The 23,742-nt window shown below is 46.5% G+C and overlaps 1 protein-coding gene across 1 annotated transcript in view; it reads right to left on the minus strand.

Annotated features, from left to right (window-relative positions):
* The window catches only part of LOC143033934 (phosrestin-2-like), a 292,940-nt gene extending 271,395 nt beyond the window's left edge, over positions 1 to 21,545 (minus strand). The window contains exon 1 of the mRNA XM_076199611.1: positions 21,429 to 21,545. The gene's annotated coding sequence lies outside the window, so the exon portion shown is untranslated. The remainder of the gene's footprint in view (positions 1 to 21,428) is intronic.
* Between the last annotated feature and the right edge of the window lie 2,197 nt (positions 21,546 to 23,742).

Consider the following 23,742-nt stretch of genomic DNA (forward strand, 5'->3'; position numbering starts at 1 on the left):
CCATCATTAAATACTCAATAAAACCGTCTAATACGTCGCTCAAAAAAACGTGCAAGAGCTCTGCAGTTGCAAGCTGCCCATGACTTTTAATGTACAGGAACGTCACAAGCTTCATTGGGACAGGCCATCTACACTTCTGATCATATAAACCCCGATCGTTAACAAATTCAGTATTCCACCCAAACTGAAGAATAGGTAAGAAACCTTGAAATCTGCAGATATTGGTCCAACAGTTAAACTATGAGGGAAAAAAAGCCTTTGACAATACTGAGCGATCAGTTACACAGATCGTCAGAACGTTAGCGGCCATATAGTTCAACAACAACTATAACAATTATAATAATAATGATAAAGAAAAGCAACGAAGCTCGTATAAGAACAAAGACTTCCCGAGCGTGCGCTCCTCCCTTCGTTCGCCGTTACGCCCCGCCCCACCTCCCCGACACACATACGAGGCGCCATCATGCGCGCCCCTTAAAAAAAAAAAAAAAAGTAAACAAAATAAACAAAGGAAAATAAACAAGCAGAATGAGGAAATCCACTACATTTGGACGGACGCCCTTAGTCCTGGGCAAAACAAATATGCAAAACACTTTCTCTCCAAAATGCAAAAACGTACTTGAGCGAAATGAACGTTCGTTTCCGCCTTTCTCTATCACGCATGCTCCCGCGAGCGCATGCGAGGGGTCCCCGCCCGTGATGGTTCCCTTGCCCCCTCACACTTCGGGTTGCCTTGACATCACCATTCCATTTGCATCTATCTACTCGCGCCAGAAACTGTCTAATACTCTATGCATTTCTCACCTTTCTTGAGAAAGCACCCCGTTTTCTAGTTTGAGAAATTCGTTTTCTCATACTTTGTGGAGGTGGTGTGCTTCGCTCTATTATCATTAATCTAAGCTGGTAGGAAGGGGAGGGGGAGGGGGAAGGGGAGGATGACCTTTCATCCATGAGGTGCGTGGTGGATGAACCTGTTTTGTTTCTTTGTGATGTAGTAGGAGGGTACTCTGACTCGGCCAAAGTGGTGCGCGCTTTTACAGCAGAGCCCGACAGCTAGAGTTTATTTACCCCCCCCCCCTCCACACCGCTTCATCGTGTGACCAACCAGACTCCTCATCCACCCAAAATAATTCATACAGAGGATGGGAAGATCAACAGCCAATCTCTTCATCCAATCACTATCTCTCTCCATTCACTTCTGTCTTTTGCACTACGTCTGTCCTACTTGACGGACATTTTACGTCCATCCAAAGACCCCCTCATCCCATGCATCCACTTTACTCTTGGTCTTTTCTTACGCTCATTTCATCCACTTATGTTTCCAACTTTCTCTTTTCTAGTCAGGCTCCATTAATGCTCTCCACGGGCCCTGACCACCTCATCACCCACCCGACAGTTCCCTTCCTATCCTTATCCTCTGTCCAATCTTCATATTCCCCACTCATTCTTGGACCACCTACGTTATTTCTCGAACACTTCATTTCAGCCATATTCAGACTCTTTCCTTCTGCTTTCTTTGTGTGCATTTGTGCACATGCCTGTGCGCGCGTGTGTGTACGTGTGTGCTTATTTGTGTATTCACGTGTTTCTCAACACATGGCACTCCCGGCACTAAATCTCGTCAGTTTTGCCGTCTTGCCTGGTTCAGGGCTCCACCAGACTATAAATGGAAGCTTGGAATGCAGCTTTGTTGAGGGAATACCTTCAGGAGCAATCACCTCGTCTTAGATGCTTGTTGTCTGCTGCTGCAGTCTGTGTTTGTGAACAAGAACCAAGCCACCGAACCCTGCCCGGGAGGTTGGGAGGGAGAGACGGAAGCAGACCCTTGACAGAGCTCTTCTCGGACACCTCCGACGCCCTCTGACTTCCTCTTTCTTCTGCGCCGCCGCCATCAGCCACCTTCTAGGAGGCCGCCCACCCTTTCCGTTCTCCCAATAGTCCCTATTCTATTCACCTCCTCAACAGTTGCATCGAGAGGATTCTCCCTACTCAGGTGCCACAGTCAGGTCCCTCCTCCTCCTCCTCCTCCCTGTCACTTTCCTGGCACTACATTCCAAGTCCACTTCCCTTACCAGCGGACTCCATACTAATGTGCTACCTCCTCATTCCTCCCACTGTTTCCTCCCCTCTCCTGAAACCATTCCCCAAGCCCCACTCACCTCCCCCTCCTATATAAGGAAGACTTCCCCCCTATTATTCCAGTCAACACCAAGCACATTCTATTCATCTCCTCTCCAAACCCTCGACAACAGCGCGCCCCTTTTCTTTTCATTTATTTGTTTGTAATTTTTACTTCCTCGGACTTTGCAACGCATTTCTTCCAATTTCCCACTCGTTTCCTTTCCCTCCGGCCATCTCCGATCTCGCCCCCCCACCTCCACCCACTCTCCTCGCCCCTCCTTAATTACACGAATCTCCGTTTGTAATCAGGCCATTTTTCTCCACCTCCGTGTTCTAATGACCTGTTTCTTCGCTCCTCGCGCCTCTCTGGGGCTTCGCCTTCTTCGTACGGTTCAAAAAAGATTCTTCAAGGTTTCTTCGGGAGGAGAAAAAACAAAACGAAATCTCCCCCCACCCTGCCCACCACCTACTCACCCATCAAGTTCAAAACACAACCCTTGTTTTCTCAGTCATCTGAAGGTGTTTGCCCTCCACCATTTGCAAGAGTGGAGAGACCACGCCCCGTGCTCTACCGGAGGGGCCATAGGGGAAATGAACGAGATATATCCTGACGGTAGGCTAGGCTGATTGGAATGGAAAACTGCCCCACCCGGCAAGGAACTGGGCCGTGTCTCCCCTTAACGGGCGACGCACTCCAGCGATTTTATTCTGGCTAATATGACAGGCTTAGTTCACTTAACTTATACTCTCTGGAAAGACGTAGAGTGCGGGGTGATCTATAACAGGTATTCAAATGTGTCAATGGCTTTAACAAAGGTGATGCAGGGAAGGTCATTTTATTGAGACAGCAGGGCAGGCCTTAACTTATACTCTCTGGAAAGACGCAGAGTGTGGGGTGATCTATTACAGGTATTCAAATGTGTCAAGGGCTTTAACAAAGGTGATGCAGGGAAGGTCATTTTATTGAGAGAGCAGGGCAGGCCTCTTATACTCTCTGGAAAGACGCAGAGTGCGGGGTGATCTATTACAGGTATTCAAATGTGTCAAGGGCTTTAACAAAAGCGATGCAGGGAAGGTCATTTTATTGAGACAGCAGGGCAGGACTCGTAGTGATGGGTTTAAATTGAACAAATTTAATTTAGGAATGGAATAGGCAAGAACTGGCTTAACAACAGAGTCGTTAACGAGTGGAATAGACTTAATAACCATGTAATGAGGGGTGAAACAGTTCATTGTTTTATGAATCTGTTTTCCCTAAAAAAGCGTAGACTCAGAGGTGACTTGATACAGGACTTTAAAGATTCTAAAGGGAAGTGACATCAAAAGTGACAACATTTTCACACTGAATGAGAATCAGACAAGAAATAATAGTCTCGAACTGTCAGGAAATAGATCTAATTTGGAAGTGGGTAGAAACAACTTCGCCAACCGTGTAGTTAATGAATGGAATAAACTTCCTGCAGAGGCAATGCAATGTAGCTCAGTTTGAAGCTTTAAGACTCGTTTAGATAAACACCTATGCAAGATTGTAACAAGGTCACGCCTTAAAGAATTAGTTTTCTATAATGTACGCGCACCATTAATTTCCTGTATTAATTAATGTCACCCATTCGAACTAGTAGTTATGTAAACATATCGCGATTAACAGTTTTATGTCCTAAATATATGTAAATATGTGCGAGTGTTTGCACTAATATTCTATATTGTAACAATTCTGGTTTGTGAACTGATTTGTGAATAATACTCCTAAATGTGACATATGCCCTTCTTATGTATAGCCGTCAAGACAGCGGCTTGGGTAGCCTACAGTCGCATCGTATTTCGAATAAACAAGTCCAGAGAGAGTTGGAGTTTCTTTAATCCTTCTCTCACGGACGAACTTCGACACCATGTGGTGGTAACATACCACTACAAATGGTGACTCGAACACCCAGCCTACTGATCTGGTACCACTATAAGATGCTGCAATGCCTGGTATTTATATTATTTGTTTATTTGTTTGTTATTGTCTTTGTTTATTATTATTTACTTGATTATCTTTTATTAATATTTGTCAATTATTATTTACTATTTACATGTTTATTATTTAACTTAACTTATTTATTTTATTTATTATCTAAGTTATAATTTCTGTCGACTCATTTATTTATCATTATTATGATTTTTTCATATCCGACCTAGTTTTGGACCAAGGTTTCCTATCAGCATACTCCTCCTTTGTAATCCTTTGTTTGAGAAGGTTAGATAACTTAATGGATGGGGATGATAGATGGTAATGGTCTCTTGAAGTCCACTTTATGTTCTAATAAGCACAGAATGCGATGCAATGCAAATGTGAGGAAGGGAGGGAAGAGGAGGGGGGGGACTCCTGACTCACTTGGAACGTGAGGAGTCTCGATCAACGAAGACCGCCTTCAGGCTGGAGGTCGTCCTCGCCTCTCGACAGGACCTCCTCCTCCACTCCTGCAGCCGAAACAAAACCCTTAACGCTGAGATTTGGGGACTCCAGGCGCCACCAGAGGTGTAAGGAAATCGACCACCTTCCGTAGCGAAAGTGGTAGAGTACGTGTTTAGGTAAGGTAAAGTTAGGCCGGGTTAGGTCAGGTCAGGTCACATCAAGTTATGTTGGGTTCTGTATTAGTTTTTTCCCCCTACATTCCTAGCCACCTTCATCTAGGTTTCTTTGGATGATAAACACATTCTTCGAAACGGTGACCTCCCTTTTTTTTTTTTTTCTTTTTTCTTTTAAACGTGGGTCTTTGTTCAGACGACCAAGAACCTGAGACACTCGGCATTCTTTCTTGGCGGAAACTAATTTGGTGGAGACTAATCCTGAAGAAATGCTGATCCCCCTGAACAAAACTACCCCTCAGTTCTGCTTCCCCCGTAAATCTCCACCACCTCCATAACAAAAGTCCTTTGATCCAATGTCGTCCTCGAGGAGGGAAGCGCTGGTTATTGCTGACCAACACCTAGGAGATCGAGGCTGAAAAAGATACGAAGGAGGCAGACGCGAGGGCGTCCGCACGTCCGCCCATGAACGCGATGGCGGGGGCGGGGGCGGGGGCGGCGGCACGCGCGGCCTGTCCTCTTGGCAGTTTAGACAAAGGACACTCCGTCAAGCGGAAAACAGGGTTAAACCAGTTGACTTGGCCACCGACAGGCCAATCCACCCAGCTAGCCACCCACTCCCTCCCTTGCTACCTGTGCCTCCTTCCGTTCGAAGCGACCTTGAGCCCTTGGGCGGAAAAACGACAACGCGCGAGGCAGGGAGGGAGTGCAGGGAGGGAGGGAGGGAGGGAGGGAGGGCAGGTAGGGGAGGGAGGGAGGGCAACCCTACAAAAGAGCAACGTCTGCACCGAAACCCCAGGGAAATAATCACATTCAAGTCATTGCCGACGCCGACGCCGCCACCGCCGCCGCGCCCCGTCGGCCAGGCACCAACCAACCATCTTGGTTGACGTGGTATTCCAGAGACAGAGATAAATAGATAAACAGATAGATAGAAAGAGGGGGGAGAGAGAGAGAGAAGGGAGAGAGAGAGAGAGAGAGAGAGAGAGAGAGAGAGAGAGAGAGAGAGAGAGAGAGAGAGAGAGAGAGAGAGAGAGAGAGAGAGAGAGAGAGAGAGAGAGGGAGAGAGAGAGAGAGAGGGGGGGGAGAGAGAGGGAGGGAGGGAGAGAGAGGGGGGGGAGAGAGAGGGAGGGAGGGAGGGAGAGAGAGGGGGGGGGAGAGAGAGGGAGGGAGGGAGAGAGAGGGAGGGAGGGGGAGAGAGAGAGAGAGAGAGAGAGAGAGAGAGAGAGAGAGAGAGAGAGGGGAGAGAGAGAGAGGGGAGAGAGAGAGAGGGGAGAGAGAGAGAGGGGAGAGAGAGAGGGGAGAGAGAGGGGAGAGAGAGAGGGGAGAGAGAGGGGAGAGAGAGGGGAGAGGGAGGGAGAGAGGAAGAGGGAGGGAGAGAGGAAGAGGGAGGGAGAGAGGAAGAGGGAGGGAGAGAGGAAGAGGGAGGGAGAGAGGAAGAGGGAGGGAGAGAGGAAGAGGGAGGGAGAGGGGAAGAGAGAGGGAGAGGGGAAGAGAGAGGGAGAGGGGAAGAGAGAGGGAGAGGGGAAGAGAGAGGGAGAGGGGAAGAGAGAGGGAGAGGAGAAGAGAGAGGGAGAGGGGAAGAGAGAGGGAGAGGGGAAGAGAGAGGGAGAGGGGAAGAGAGAGGGAGAGGGGAAGAGGGAGAGGGGAAGAGAGAGAGAGAGAGAGAGAGAGAGAGAGAGAGAGAGAGAGAGAGAGAGAGAGAGAGAGAGAGAGAGAGAGAGCTGACTCCCCGTTGTATGTATAGCACAATGGATTTCAAGGAGTGGTGGGGTCTGGGGTTTGAATACCACGACGACGACGACGACGACGACGACGACGACGAGGGGGAGGTGTTGATCAAGCCAAGTAACGCGACACCTCAATACCTCTCTGGGTGCTCTTAATTAGCATCAACGAACCCACCCCCCAACCCATCCCCGGTCCTCCTCCTTTAATCCAGTAACGCCCCCTGGGGGGTGGAGCAGGAGGGGGTTGTGCTGCCTGACTAAGGACAAGACGATGGGGGGAGGGGGGGATACATCCTGAAATGGTCCAGACCGAACCATCCAGAGGCACCACACCCAATGGCACAAATTTCCAACGTCACATCAGGGAGACAGGGAGAGAGAGATACAGAGAGAGAGGAGGGGGTGGAGAGAGGGAGGGAGAGGGAGAGGGAGAAAGAGAGAGAGAGAAAGAGAGAATGGGTGGAGAAAACGAGAGGGAGGATGAGAGGGTGAGAGAGAAGGGGGTGGAGAAAGGGAGAGGGAGGAAGGGAGAATGAGAGAGAGGAGTGGAAGAAGGGAGAGGAAGGGAGAGAGAAAATGGGGTGGAGGAAGGGAGAGAAAATGAGAGGAAGGAAGAGAGAGGGAGAGGGAGAGAGAGAATGAGAGACAGAGAGAGAGAGCAAGAGAGAGGGAGGGGGGTTGGAGGCCAAAGCAGAAGCAATCGTGTTAACGTCACCCAATTACCCCACACTTTTGTTGCCCATGTGTTCAGTTACAACTTCGGCATCGCTTACGTGCGTCAGAAAATCTCGAGTTAAACCTGGATTAGTGGAACAAAAGACTCGTCCTCACTTTTTCTTTCTTTCTTTCTCTGTTGTTCAACGCAGTTTCTTTCGTACATGACGAAGGAGTGCTACTGAACCAGAACCATCGTCTCGGTCACAACCTCAGCGTCGAAAGAAAAACGATTCATCGCCGCAGGGGTTAACGAACAGGCACTCACGGGCCTTTATTTTCCTCTCGAGATGAACAAACAGGTATTTTTCCACGTTCTGGGTTTCCTCCTCATCCTCCCCAACCCACATCACCTACACCTTGGGTGAAGGGAAACTGAAACCATTTCCCTCGCCGTAGTTAGACCTGTCGACGTCCCTAAAATGAGTTGGATTCCGGGGGTTGGGTCCCGAAGAGGCAAGTGAATACCTGAATCATCACCTCTCCGCAAAATCCTCCCATCCTCCTCCTTCTCTGCGGTCAACCAAAACCCTAGATTAGGGCTCTTGAAACTGAACCTCCTGTTGCGCCCTCTGCCGGCCCCCTCCCAGCCCTTGAAACGCGAGCCACCCCCCCTCCCCCACAAAAAAATACCTAAAAAATATAAACAAACAAAAACCAAACACAATTTACGATTGCCTGCACTGCTATACTCCACCTGGCAGTGGAGGAGAGTGACAGGAGGCACCCCGGAGACTGCAGGCCTCCCGCTCGCATGGAACCGAGTCAAACCATCCATGATCTAGACGCCATGCTTCATCAGTGGAATGATGGACTCATCATTTGTCTGTTTGATTCTCATTCATTATTAGTTATATGTCAATTTATCATTATTTACTATTTACCTGTTTGTTTCTTTTCTAATTATACCTATGCATTTATGTATTTTATTTATTATTTACATTATTATCGTTTTTATTTATTCATTTATTATTATGATGATTTTTTTCGCATCCGACCTAGATATGGACGAAAAGGTCTCCTGTCGGCATGCTCCGCCTTTGTATTCCTTTTGTAATCAGACCAAATCACATCTACTCAGCCAGAGACGAGCAAACGCATCCTCTGCCCAACTAAACCTCACTTAACTTGACTTAATACGACTTATAATATGTGGACTTCAGGACAAACCCAACGTGACCCGACGCTCGCTCGCTCCGTGGCCGTGGCGTGGCATTCCATGCCAGAAGGGCAAGGCTCGTCTTCGGACACACGGGAAGACCTCATCCAAGCACCCGAGGAAGACTGCCCCACTCCATATGCACAACCCCTCCGTTTCCCCAGTTATCGAGTTCTTCCTCCTCCTCCCCCTCCATTCCTCTTCCTCCTCCCCCTCCACTCCACCCCACATGACGGACACAATCACGAAAAAAGCGCGACCTTGAGAGACCTACGCGGGAGCCATTGCCCAGATTTCATGGGGCTTCGGATTTCCTATAAGAGAAGCCCGCCCCACGGGTAGAGCCCCTTCAATCCCCTGGGGCGGCGCCACGGAGTGAATGAACGCATCGCTTGGCGGCAGGCAGAGAAGTACAACCCTGTGCAGAAAGATATTTTAAAACAAAATAGATGGATCAGACTTCCGGGGGGTAATCCTCAATTATACCATCTCACAAGACGATGTTTTTACTGAACCTATGCTAGCCCGCTTCCAGGCCGGAAGCAACAGGCCAGGCACTGAAACCCTGGAAGGTGGAGCTCTTCTGAAAGCCATGCACCCACGGCGTGCCTGATCGTCTTGGGGTTTGTGTATGAATACGTTTTGCATTTGCATTTGCCGACGCGATTCGGTTCTGATTGCATTTGCTCGCGTCTACACTCCCAACACCCTTCTTCGTTTAGCGTTCCGGTTGAGTCCTACCTTCCTGTGTTTTTACATTTTTTTCCGTCATATTGGAGGTGGGGTGTGTACTTGTACACCGAGTCCGTGGATATTTATCTCACCTGTTCATTTGGACTTCGTATTGAATTGTATTCTATCTATTTCCGTGCGCATGAACCTAAGGCCCTGTTCACACTAGCGGTTTGGACGGCGCAGAAACCGCGGCGGTACCACATAGTCAAGGAAATACCACGCGGTTGTGTGTGAACGCTTCCATTGACTTACATTGTAACTGAACCGTCGCGGCTGAGTACACCAGTGTGAACAGGGCCTTATTCAAGCGTTCCACAAACTCCTCTTGGCATGCAGGTGCTCAATATATCTAGGTTTATATATATATCAACATTTTTATGTCCTTGCACAGCGGCCCTATTTGTATGACAGGTAATGTTTCAAAGGGATTGCCATAATAGTGCCCTCTCTTTTATTTTGCTTTATGAAAGGTGAAGTTTATTTCGTTGATACACAGTGTAACACAAATACCATCAGTTTATAGAAAACAAATTGTGTGCCCTTCTCTCTAAGCCTAAAGTGATAAATTACACGTTAACTCAGATCAACAACTTTAAACCATATCAGTCATTTATTAACAAAAGTGACCCACCCACACAGAAATCCTATACTGGTTGGCACCAGACAATTTTTCTGTCTGATTTTTATTTATTATTAGTTATATGTCAATTCATTATTATTTACTATTTACCTGTTTGTTTATTATTTAACTATACCTATGCATTTATTTATGTATTTTATTTGTTATTTACATTATCATAGTTTTTATTTATTATCTTATTATTAATATGATTTTTTTTTCGCATCCGACCTAGATATGGATCAAAAGGTCTCCTGTCGGCATGCTCCGCCTTTGTAAATTCTATTTAGATTGGAGGAACGTGAAACAATACAAGTAAAACAAGCACCAACATATCTAAGTGCGTCGAAGAGTAGAATCATTCCCCATCTCACATAGTCGATTATCTCTCATAATACTTTTAGAAATAGGATCACCTATCACTGCTTCTCTTTCCTTAATCCTGACCCTAATCCTGATTCCACCCTTAACCCTAATCCTGGTCCAAATCCTGTCCCCAACCCTTAATTCCTCAGCTCAGCGCTCGCACATTATGTCGGCCGTGAGCGTTCCTTCTACGGGATGCGTATTTAGGTGAGATCAGTTACTCTCCCTTCCCTCCCCTTTTTCTTTTTCCTACAGGTAAACTCGTGACGGCATTTCTTCCGGAGCATTGGCTTCTTAGAAAACCGCGCGCGCGCGTGTGTGGAGGAGGAATCTCTTCGATTACACATGTAGAGGCACCCGCAAAAATTATGTTAACGTTTTTAATGCCTCTAAACAGACCCATTTCCGTTACGCATTTCAATAAATCCCATTCAAAAATACCAAAACTTCTCATCGTCTTCTACATATCCCACTGTAGGCTCAAATGCATGTTCCACCATCTGGTTCGAATGTAGGAGACATCCTCCTCCTACTCCTCCTCCTCCTTCAGACTTTCCAAGTTTGGCAAGCCAGCCATTTTTCCCAGGGGCTTCTTCACCAGTTTCTTCCCACCTTCTTCATGGTCCTCCCCTCGCCCTTCTTGCGGCGTCCACCCGTCGCAACTCTTTTCTTCTATCATTCTTTCCATATGCCATGACCGTCTCAACCGACGTGTTTCAATTTTGTTCTAAACGGGGCAAAATCCAATTCCTTCCCCTTGGATCTTCGCTTCTTTCTCCCTTCCCCCCTTGGACCACCGCCTTGTCCTGCCGACCATGACCCTCAGTGGCCTCGTTTCTGCTCCCTGACCTCTGTTCCTATGAGCTCCTGTTTACTGCCCCCAACGCTGATACATATGGATCTGTGTCAACACTGCTGAACAAGACTCTTACTTTCAAGCAGTACGTGTCGCTTTCACCACCAGGTATAATACCCCCACACTCGCAATGAATTCTTCTATCCCTCTTGTTCCCTCCATCATTTAGAACACTTCCCAAATATCTGAAACTTTGTATGATCTCACCTTCTTGCGCTCTATACTGATATCTTATTCTTATTCTTCCACACTGCCGACTACTCCGTATTTTCATTACCCATTCTCACGCTCCATCTCGGAAAAACGTTCATTTCATCTTTATATTTTCAACGTGATCTCTGCCTGTGTTCCACTCAGCTATATCACCTACATGAGCCATTATCCCCTTCTATTCTTCCTCTCTGCCTCCATGAACGCTGATAGTAGCAACAGGAGAATGCACTTTCTTGTTTGACGCCTGTCTTCACATGTAACATTTTTCCCTGATCTTGTTCGTGTTTTGATGCTGCACAGACAAGGGTCAGACAAAGTTCTGATTGTTTTCTTCACCTATTCTATCACCTACCCCCATGATTTTCTTCCATACACCACCTCAAAAATACTCTGTAAGCACTCTGATTATCCCCAGACTTTTTCTAGTAAAAAACCTAGAACAATAAATAATAGAAAATAAGGAAATATATGTGCCACATATTCTTCGATGTCTACCCCGGCAAGGTCTTTAAGGGGATGTTCTAGCACCCCATGGCGAGGGCTATTGACCGTGAGCACCAAACCAAACAAGTATTCTGACGGTCACTGTCATAGAGATTATTATGGTCTATGGTTTACCGTCGCTTCTATCCACGTGGACAACTTCGCACCTGAAGTTGGCAAGTCCCCCCTCCACCCTGTGATCTCCTCGACGACAGAGCCCTTCCCTTTAATCATACTGTTCTGGCGAGCGACAAATTGTTTCATTTCACTGAAGGGATGAACGCTCCCAAGAGGTTAGGTAAACAAGTTAATGGCGCGTCTCTCGGCTCACATTTGGCGCAACCAAAATTTCGCGTTGCCACAAACAGAATACCGGATCCTGGAAAGCCCCGTCGCACGTTTGCAATGCTCTCACCCGACGGAGTGAATACCGAAGTGCTCACACTTTCATTTGCCCAGGGAGGGAAAGGAAGGAGGACGGGGATATCCTCTTTCCCATCTCGCGCGCTTCGGTAAACATGTTGGTCGCTCCAGAGGCCTCCCACCCTCCCGCACCTTTGCAGGAGAGTTCAGCCGCTGTGATTGGTTACGGAAATCACAACCCATTACAGCGGATTTAGACGCTTACGTCATGGGCAAGTGGGTAGGGAGAAGGGCGATGGGAGAGGAATGGAGAGTGCGGTAGTGGTGGTGGTGGGGTGAGAGTTTAAGGGAGTATTTGCTATGTCAACCGATTCCAACGATACGATGCTTGCGGGGATGACTGACGATCCAAGTCATTCCTCGAATTGAACAACAGCGCCAGAATGTGAATCCACCCCACCCCCCACCACCTCACACACACACACACCATCCGCTCCTTGAATGTGGTGCGACACTTTTATCCACCTTGGCTACTGTGGGAGGGAAGGAGTGAGTATTCCACGCTAGTCATGAATAAAACAGCCTGCCGGCAGCCAGAACAAAAAAGGGAGGGGGAAAGTGATTGACACTGGGTAAGGAAGGTGGTCATCAAGTCAGACCGCACAGAGGTATAAGGAGATGAGGAGTTACACCAGAAACGAATTAGAACGGTCTGGCAGCATCCGGGCCACAAGGTACGGGAGGCCCCAAGGCAGGCTCCCGATCCATCCCAACAATTTTCTGGCAGACACGATTTCATCTGACACCCACATCAAACGGAAACACTGTTGCATTTTGCCTGGTCCCCTCTCATAGTGATGCCATGCAGTGCAGTATTTCATCAACCGAGAGACTGCACTGCGCCACAACAATGTTAAGGCACTGTAGGTTTCTTCGGGACCTCTCTAGGCTTCAGGCCGGGTCCAGGGCCTTGCCACGGCGACGACACCTGTCACATATTTGCATCCTCCAGCGATTGCTCAGTCAGCCGTTAACTATGTCGTTCTTATTATTGCCAGCAGGACAACACGCACGCACGCACACACACGGGTCCACAGATACAGACCTTCCTTTCCCCCTCATTCGCTGTGCCGATACCCTTTGCTTAGTTTGTTCTGGCCAGGGCGGGCCGGCCATGCAGGAGATCTCACACAGTTGGGAGTGGCGACTGGACCTCGTGCTGTGCCGAGAAGGGCATCACATTATCGACAGCTTAGCTACAACGACGCGTTTTGTGTATACGTCTTGTCCCTGCCCTTTACGGGATGTCGACTGCATAAACCTTGTTCATTCGTTACTTTAGGTGGCGGGGGGAGGCTATGGGAACGCTCCCAACGGACCGGACTCATTCAGTGTGTAGATGTGTACTTCTATCTACATTATTGGGAGAGACAAAGTGTTGGAGAAGCAAAGGCTGAGCGGTGTCTTTTCTTTACCGATTCCAGTATTCTTTCTGGTTTCTACATAGTGCAACCTCCGGAGTAACCTCGGGGGGTTGCCAGATTTCACAATTATACAAAGGTTGCCATATATACATTGGAATACAAAAATGACAAAAAGGTTCGTCGTGTTGGTTTGGAGCGACGTGACAGGCGCCAGATAGCCGCTGTTTCAATCGTAGTTGAGAAACGTGAGATCCTTTGACCGGCGCTGCTTCAATTGTTTTCGGGAAAACGCCAGGTCCGTTCGGTGCAGGAGTCCCGGGCGTTGGCTGGAAAGTCTGGTCCTCGGGTCACTGGGAACAGTAGATTGTCCCTTGGGAGAATCCGTGATAATGGAGAATATCTTGAGATTTGATCTGAAGACGCTTAGCGTTCTGCTTGTTCTATGTGCGTGTGTGCGCGTGTGTGCACGCTGGACATCGAAGGAAGTGATAACAAGTGACTGGAAGAATCACCTCCACTCAAAGAATGCAGATCAATTTTAATTTCTGCTGTCCTCATCTTTCTGCCGCTCCCTCCTCAAAAATCTCCTCTTCCCCAACTCTTCGGCGCGATGTAGTCTCCAAGGGTAAAAACGCTGTTCATCAGGAGAACCTCGTCCCGACCAAGTTAACCCCATCCTTCTGTTCTGGTTGCTGCCGTACTAATTCAGCTCCGTGTGAGCCACTTGCAAGCGAAAAGAGCCGATCTCTTTCCCCCGACTAACTCTTTCCGTACGGGGGAAGTGATTTGTCATAGCCTGTCTCATTAATTCTGTCCTGTCCCTTTACCTCTCCCTACCGCCAGGCTATTTCATTCTGCTGTGTCGTCCGCGTCAACGCTGGAAGGCGAGGGGGGCGAATCACGGTTTGCTGTGGTGGACTCCGTACCTCTTGCGACGGGGTTCCTCCGGAGTCAACGAGCGTAGAGCATTAGGTCGAAGTCATTAACGAAAGTCGGTCGTCTTTGGGCGGTACCTTTTAAGGGGTGTCCGGAGGAAGAAAACAGGTCGTCGCCTTCGACGTCGTCAACCGCGGGGAGCAAGGTCACGATGCCGCTCGCACCTCTGCTGCTGATCCCTGGTCGCCAGATCGGCAACAAGGGGAAGGAGGAAGGGGAGGAGTCGAGAGGAGGCAAAGCGAAAAGAAGAGAGGAAATTGGAAGAACAGGGAGGGGGGAGAGGGGAGGAGGGAGACGGAGAGGAGGACGGGAAGGATGAAGAGAGGTAAGGACGGGAAAGAGGAAGACAGAAGGGAGGACGGGTAAAATGAAGACAGATGGTAGGACGGGAAAGAGGAAGAGAGAAGGGAGGACGGGAAAGAGGAAGAGAGAAGGGAGGACGGGAAAAAGGAAGACAGATGGGAGGAGGGGGAGGGGGGCGACAAAGAGGACAGGAAGGATGAAGGCGGGGAGGAGGACAAGGAGGGTGAAGGTGCAGAGGAAAACAGGGACAAGGAAGACGGAATGGAAGACAGGGAGGGGGAAGGCAGGAAGCAGGAGGGGGAAGGCAGGAAGCAGGAGGGGGAGACGAGGAGGATAGGAAAACAAGAAGACGTGGAGGACGGGAGAGGTGAGGAGGACGAAGGGGGAACGGTAAGGAGAACAGGGGGAGACTGGGGAGGACGGGGGGAATGGGGAGGACGGGGGGTTGGGAATGAGGATGGGGGAAATGGGGAGGAGGGCGGGGGAAATGAGGACTACGGGAGAGAATGGGGAGGAGGACAGGTGGATAATGGGGGAGGACGGGGGAGGGGGAGGGAAGGAGGACGGGGGAATGGGGAGGAAGGCGCGGGTGGAAGAATAGGGGGAGTTGGGGGATGGAGGACAGCAGGGGGAGAGGAGGACGGAGGAAGGAGAGCAAACTGGATGAGGACGGGAGACGGGGGGCACGTGTGGAAGTAGGGGAGGAGGGAAGGAGAACGGGGGAAGGTGTAGGAGAGGAGGGAAGGAGGAAAGGAAGATGAGGAAGAGGAAAGGAAGATGAGGAAGAGGAAAGGAGGATGAGGAGGGGCGAGGGAGGTTGGGAAGGAGAATGGGGAGGAGGGAAGGAGGATGGGGAGGAGGGAAGGAGGATGGGGAGGAGGGAAGGAGGATGGGGAGGAGGGAAGGAGGATGGGGAGGAGGGAAGGAGGATGGGGAGGAGGGAAGGAGGATGGGGAGGAGGGAAGGAGGATGGGGAGGAGGGAAGGAGGATGGGGAGGAGGGAAGGAGGATGGGGAGGAGGGAAGGAGGATGGGGAGGAGGGAAGGAGGATGGGGAGGAGGGAAGGAGGATGGGGAGGAGGATGGGGAGGAGGGAAGGAGGATGGGGAGGAGGGAAGGAGTATGGGGAGGAGGGAAGGAGGATGGGGAGGAGGGAAGGAGAATGGGGAGGAGGGAAGGAGAATGGGGAGGAGGGAAAGAGGATAGGAAGGAGGAAGGAGGGATGGAGGTTGGGGAGGAGGGAAGGAGGGTGAGTAGGAGGGAAGGATGAGGAGGAGGAAAGGAGGATGGGGAGGAGGGAAGGAGGATGAGGAGGAAAGGAGGATGGGGAGGAGGGAAGGAGAATGGAGAGGAGCGAAGGAGGATGGGGAGGAGGGAAGGAGAATGGAGAGGAGCGAAGGAGGATGGGGAGGAGGGAAGGAGGATGGGGAGGGAAGGAGGATGAGGAGGGAAGGAGGATGAGGAGGGAAGGAGGATGAGGAGGGAAGGAGGATGAGGAGGGAAGGAGGATGAGGAGGGAAGGAGGATGAGGAGGGAAGGAGGATGAGGAGGGAAGGAGGATGAGGAGGGAAGGAGGATGGAGAGGGAAGGAGGATGGAAAGGGAAGGAGGATGAGGAGGGAAGGAGGATGACAGGGAGCGAAGGAGAATGGAAAGGTAAGAAGGCGGAGAGGGAAAAAGGTGGAGGAGGAGGAGGAGAGAAAGAGGACGGGAGTAGGACAGGGAGAAGACGGGGGAAGGACGAATTGGAGGAGGATGGGTGGGGGGAGGGAAAAAGGAAGAGGTCGAGGAGGAGAGGAAGGGGAAAGTGGGCCAGGGACAGGAGGATGTAGCTGGGAGTCTGTTCCAGCGTGGCACATACTGCAAGTTTTATTCTTGCAAAAGTCAAACAAATTCTTTCAATTCTGGGAATACACGGCCGTCGCTTCGGTTTGAAGTAGTGTACTGCGAGCAGGTACCCAGCGTTGCCTGGGCAATGAAGGAAGGACTGGGGCCGAACCTCGAGAAGTTGGATTGGCATTGGGAGTAACCACTGTAGCGTTTGATAGAATAAGGGCGAGGAGCCTACGCCAGGAGACGCATTACTGCGGCCAAAGAAGTCACATTTGCCCTATGCACTTAGCCTGTTGGGGCAGGTAACAAGACTCGAACCCACAACTAGGAAGTTGCGAGACCAGCACGTTTCCGATTGCGCCACCATCGCACAGCGGAGTCGTATGTGGCGGTGGAGGAGGAGTGGATGTGGTGTCGAATGACAGAATAAAGGGAGCGAGTAAATGTCTGCGTGAAATGAGAAAGTGTTATAATAATTAGAAACAAGCATCTAGGGTGGGCGGGCGGATGAATACTGAGAGTTTGTTGTCGACGAATAGAAGAGGTGATTGCACCCCACAGAGAAGTCTGTAGCAGAAACTTAGACTTTAAGAAGAATTTTAATTTTTCCAAGATGAAGATTTTGGTAAACAAAGCGTTCCAGGAATGGAAATAATGAAAAATGTGGAGATCAGGAAGAAAAAAAAAACTGTGGTGGGAGAAGTTGTCGGATTGAATAGAAGAGTGTGTGTTGAGAAGGTTTGGGCATATGGAAATGTTTGAGGAGCACTAGCAAAAGTTGTGGGAAACGGATGAAGATGAAGTGAGCTTCAGAGGAAGCCCAGAAAAGAAATGGATGGATGTGGTATCTCTGTTGAGCAAGAAAGAAGAACAAGAAGAAGATGAAGAAGAAAAAGAAGTTAATGAAGAAGAAAAGTGAATAGGTAATTGGGGGAGGGGCTCGCCATATCGTGAAGTGGTGTTTGTTTAGGAGGAGGGGGGGGAGGTAAACTAGCACCGGCTATCGGGACCTGTTGTAGAAGAACCGTGCCTCGCTGCATTTCTTTTTACCCAAAGAGGTTGGCGGGGAACAAGACGGCCTTTCATCCCCGAGGTGCCGAAGTGGGAGTGGAGAACGGAGGGGTTCAATGGGTTTGATTTGATGTCGCGCGCGCGCGTTTGTGTGTGCGTGTGCGTGCGTGCGTGCGTGTGTGTGTGTGTGTGTGTGTGTGTGTGTGTGTGTGTGTGTGTGTGTGTGTGTGTGTGTGTGTGTGTGTGTGTGTGCGTGCTCCGATTCATTCAACGCCCTTACACGGGAGAAAATTCCTTTCATATCTGTACTGCCGCCAGTGAGCTATCGCAATCCATCTCTTCCGTGGCGCCCCCCCCCTCCCCTCCCTCCATCTGTCCCCAAGGCAGAAACCTGGCTACACCATTGACCACCCAGGGGAAGAAAGGACTCCCACTGGGTGTCGTGTGGGCAAGGCCATTTACACGAGCCATGTGGCTGTAAAATTGCTCCCCGCGTCTTTATTTCAACCGGGACGGTTCACGCCAGATGTGACGAGGGCACCCGAGCTGAGGAATAAAAGCATGGGAAGCAAGTTCACAGCCCCGTGGCTCTTGCAGATGGCCTGGCCCACACGACACCCTGTGGGAGTCCTTCCCCTGGGCACCGAAACACTGGGAGCAAACGAATGGATCAAGGACCTACGGGCTCCTCCGCCATAAATCACAGTCATTCCACAAGGATCGGATGTGACGCCTCCTGGAAAAAGAATCGCCCGACGACACCTAAAATAGTTCAGATGGAGCCTCTCCCGTCCCCTTCGGCTACTGCCAATTGCATGCACTCCCGCCTCATGCGATATCATGGACCAAATGCTCTTTCGCAGCCCACTCAAGTTATCAATTACAAGTTGTGCAAAATATCAAGCGCAGGTATACACAGACATCTAGATTTTTCCACCACCATGGCAGGGAGAGAAACACCAGTAAACTATATCCCATGAAAACAAAAGCCTCGATAACAAAACCCTTGTTGGGATGGGAGTTGCCAACGTCCCTTGGCGAAGATCTTTATCACTAGCGGCGGCACTTCTTTGTAGGATCATGCTGATTTACTTCGCAGAGTTGTTTAGTTTGGCATCATAAAAAGGGGGCGAAATCTGAGGTCGAAAAAATGCGGCACTGCTGTCACCTGAAAGTGCGCATTTCATGGACCCGACCACGGCCGCGAGGTTATCGCATTTTACGACTCAAATATTTGTAAAAACTACAAACTGTCTGGCCCCTCTGTTGACTCTCCTCCCTGCCGACCACTCCGCCAAGGTCACTGGGACTATACATCAAGTACAGCCTAACCAATCCCACTCCTCGTCCAACCCCTGGGGGCTCCAATCGCTGGGTGCTATTGAGTGTTTTCGTTTATGGGATTAGAGGGGCTTGCTCTCCCGGGTTGAAGGGTAAGCCACCCAATACTCCTTGATACCAGTTATTGATTCTGGTGAGGAGAGGTGAACACAATAATAACGCCATGATATTCAAATAAATTTACGATTAGTAACATGGCGTATTTCAAACGCCAATAAAACGAACTAAATGCACTAAAATGAATAACACTGAATTTTGCACGGATAATTTCTGCTGCACAAATTTCTGGTGCGTTCGGCTAAGATTTGCACGATATTTTTCACAATTACCGCTTTGAAGGTACATTAGAATGGCAATTACTTATAATATCATTGGTCGTAAATTAAGTTTAACACAAGATTTGTGATTATAAGGCTTGTTAGTAAGTTGACTGCACAAAGACTGCTTTGCTGGAATATTAACGCAGTAACACACAACCTTTGGGGCAAACAGTACACAAGTATACATATTTTTCTGTGGGAGACCAGTATGGAGGGAAGCGTGAATCCCTATCCCCACAATTTCCAAGTCACTGTTCAAAACAAATTCTATTCCATTTAACAACAGTGATTAAAGGATTACAAAGGCAAAGCATGCCGACAGGAGACCTTTTGATCCATATCTAGGTCGGATGCAAAAAAAAAAAAAAAAAAAAAAAAAAAAAAAAAAAAAAAATCATATTAATAATAAATTAAAACTATAACAATGTAAATAACAATTAAAATACATAAATAAATGCATTGGTAAAGTTGAATAACAAACAAACAGGTAAATAGTAAATGATAATAAATTGACATATAACTAATAATAAATGAAAATCAGACAGACAAATTATAACAAAACAAAAACAAATAATATAACATAAAATATAATCATTACAGCATCTTACTTAGGTATTTATCTAAATGATTCTTAAAGCTTCGAACTGAACTACATTGCACTACCTGTGCAGGAAGTTTATTCCATTCATTAACTACACGGTTGGCAAAGTTGTTTCTACCTACTTCCAAATTGAATCTATTTCCGGACAGTTTGAGACCATTGTTTCTTGTCTGATTCTCATTCAATGTGAAAATTTGGTCACTTTTGATGTTGTCAATTCCCTTTAAAATCTTAAAGACCTGTATCAAGTCACCTCTGAGTCTACGCTTTTTTAGGGAAAACAGATTCATGTGCTTAAGTCGATTTTCGTATGATTTATTTTTGATATTTGGAATCACTTTTGTGGCTCGCCTTTGTACTTTTTCCAGTCTGTCAATGTCTTTAATGAGATTCGGTGACCATACGGAAACAGCATATTCCAAATGTGGACGAACTAACGATTTATATAGCTTGTTAATGAGTGATGGACTTTTGAAATCAAAAGATCGCGCAATCAATCCCAGAATCTTATTTGCTTTCTCAGAGGCTGAAATACACTGTTTGGATGATTTGAGGTCGTTACTGATAATTACGCCGAGATCTTTTTCACTATCCACTTTTGTTAACGAATTTCCAAATAACTTGTAATCGTACTTGCTGTTATTTTTACCTATGTGCATTACCTTGCATTTACTTGTGTTAAATTTCATTAGCCACTTTTCAGACCATTGCTGTAATTTATCTAAATCTTCTTGAATATCTAATTGGTTTGAGTGATCATTTGCCACTCCGCACAGTTTTGTATCATCAGCAAATTTGGAAACAGTAGATTTTAGTCCATGGTCTATATCATTTATATATACTATGAATAGAAGTGGCCCAAGAACGGAACCCTGAGGAACTCCACTTGCAACACTTTTCCATCCAGAAGTTTTTCCATTTAAAACAACTCTCTGTTTTCGACCTTTCAACCAATTACTAGTCCAACCTAATAGGCTACCACTTATTCCATGCAAAGCTAATTTAGTAAGTAGTCTTTCGTGTGGGACGGTATCAAAAGCTTTTGCAAAGTCTAGATATATTAAATCTATATTGTTTCTTTTGTCATAATTCGAGACAACTGTGAGTGACAGCCAATCATCCAATCATCCATTCCTCATACATTAACATTTCAACCATCTGTGCACTGCACTCCGAAATTCCTCAACGCACTAAACCTACTACACTATACTCGAAACCACGCAGGCGTCACACCAGTCATCCACTGTACTAAACCTAATTAAAGGTGCCCGATATAGCCAATCGATGTCGGCCTTAGCTACACGTTAATACACCTGTACGTACACAAACAGAATGACGATGCATACACTTTGCATACCATCGGCCCTGGGCTAGCTTATCTTAAAATTAATTTCTACAATGTAAAATTGCACCCATGGGTGAGTGTGGATTGGGTGAAATGTGACTGCTGGTCACCTCCCTTCTAATGGGGGAAGACACCTTTTGGAACATATGGTGTGTAAATTTGCATCCACACACCCAAGCAGACATAAATTAACCATAACTCCTTTGCGCAGTTAGGCGATCTTCATCTTTACAAACATCACCTTATACCTCCCAAGAACTGAACCCAAGCTCAAAGAGACTTTGATTCATGTATTCCTCCCCTACCCCCCTTTATTATTACGTTAGCAACCCAGTTCTGCACTTTCCGAGCATGTCACTTTGCATAAGTCTTTAATTCATACTTACATGTGTACCGACTAGATGGTCCGATGTTTGATTTATCGTGTTCCTATTTCATTCGTTCGTTTCCAACACTGAACACTCTCTCAGGATTAACACTGAAATGTGCATCACTAATAAACGTAACATTCAACATTCCTGTACGCTTCATATGATTACATAGGCGGAAAATGCTCACTCAACCACCGACCTGCCCGTATTAACAATGCAACCTTATTTCTGATGGCGGTCGAAAGTCTTGGGTCCAAACATATCTGATGACGAAATACAGTAATATATGCCTACCACGTTTAGTGAAAGAAACAGATTGAAAAATAAATGTATATAATGTATTTATGCAATTGAAATATTAACATATGATTACATGACTGAAGTGAAATTATGATGATTGTAACTACCTGACAACTAGACATTTGAATCGCTGCCATTTCACCAGTAGCTAGCGATTCGCTGTATGTTTATACGACTGACCCGACACCGGTTGTGAAATCCCTACCAAAGACGGAAGGATAAACAATTTTGTGATGCATCGCTCATTTATCTGGCGGTTGATATATGCATTCGTTCCTTTCGCTTCCAGTTTGATGTGGTGACAGCTTAGGCATTAATTAATTTAATTAACTAGTTGGATTTTTTTTTTATCAAAACAGGTCAATGGACTCGGCTAACATACTCTACATTAATTTTCACATGTCCTAAATCATATTGACATATATTCCATACATCCTTTATGTATTACAAGAAAGGGAAAAGTGTGATAAATTTAGAAGCAAAAATCAACTAGCGCCAAATTTCGACCTATCATTGACATGATTCATGACCTACATAATACATATTCAATATGACCTACATAATACATATTCAATATATAACGGCAATATGATATTGCCGTTATGTAAGCTACAAAGTTTTTACTGAGTGAAGCATGTTATCTAGGTAGAAAGCTTATATGAGACAAGTTTACAAATAAAGAACTTTAAACTAAAGTAGATTAGTATAGTTTCAACTTCAAGCAATACCCCACTGGAAATGTAATGGTTGCGTGGCGTTAATATCCTTGGCACCGACCTTTCATCATGGCTGAAGATCAGTTTTATTGAATTTCTAGGACAGCTTGAAGACCGTAACAATGCTCCCTGGGCGTACGAAACCGGAAAAAAATCCCTACCAAAGGGAAAAGTGTGATGAATTTAGAAGCAAAGATCAACTTGCGCCAAATTTCGACCTATCATTGACATGATTCATGACCTACATATTGCTGTTATGTAAACAATAAGGTTTGTTCTGAGTGAAGTATGGTGTCTAGGTAGAAAGCTTATATGAGACAAGTTTACAAATAAAGAACTTTAAACTAAAGTAGATTAGTATAGTTTCAACTTCAAGCAATACCCTACTGGAAATGTAATGGTTGCGTGGCGTTAATATCCTTGGCACCGACCTTTCATCATGGCTGAAGATCAGTTTTATTGAATTTCTAGGACAGCTTGAAGACCGTAACAATGCTCCCCGGAAAAAATCGTAATTGAACTGTAACCAGAAATTAATCCTTGCACACCATTCAGTGCATATATATGTATTTTTTCGTTGTTGAAAATATGCTTTCCTGTTGCTAGTTATGAAAAGGAAGGGATTTAGATAACATACATCTGTTCTTTTTTTCTAACCACTTTGCTGAGTCTCCGGAAGAAAACATTGAGAGTGCAACCAAAGACATATATATATATATATATATATATATATATATATATACAGATATGTATGTACTGTATATATCTATGTATATCTTCATATATATACATATATACATATATGTATATATGTATATATATATACATATATATATACATATGCATATATATACATATACATATACATATATATATATATATATATATATATATATATATACATATATATAAATATATCACAGGTGAGAAATGTATTAACACATATATAAATCACAACTAACACCAAGAGGATTGCAGGTAGCAATCGAAATATATAGTTCCGCTTACGCAACTTTTTCTTTCGTCCGACTGTGGTGTTAGTTGTGATATATATATATATATATATATATATATATATATATATATATATATATATATATATATATATATATATATATATATACTTTTTTCCTTTACATTTTGCCTATAGCACCGGTTGGTGCTTTCCTCGCTCGTTCGTGATGCAGGCAGGATTTTTATAGTCACGACGTTACAAAACTTGAGTTGTGACTTCACACCATAGTAGGATGAAGTTTCTTTGAAGATTTAAGTCATAAAGGCGACTTGAACACGTCACTACTGCCTCACGAGTC

This window comes from Oratosquilla oratoria, chromosome 16, assembly GCF_046742065.1.
Source record: "Oratosquilla oratoria isolate Oo_2021 chromosome 16, ASM4674206v1, whole genome shotgun sequence".
In the NCBI taxonomy this organism is placed as follows: Eukaryota; Metazoa; Arthropoda; class Malacostraca; order Stomatopoda; family Squillidae; genus Oratosquilla; species Oratosquilla oratoria.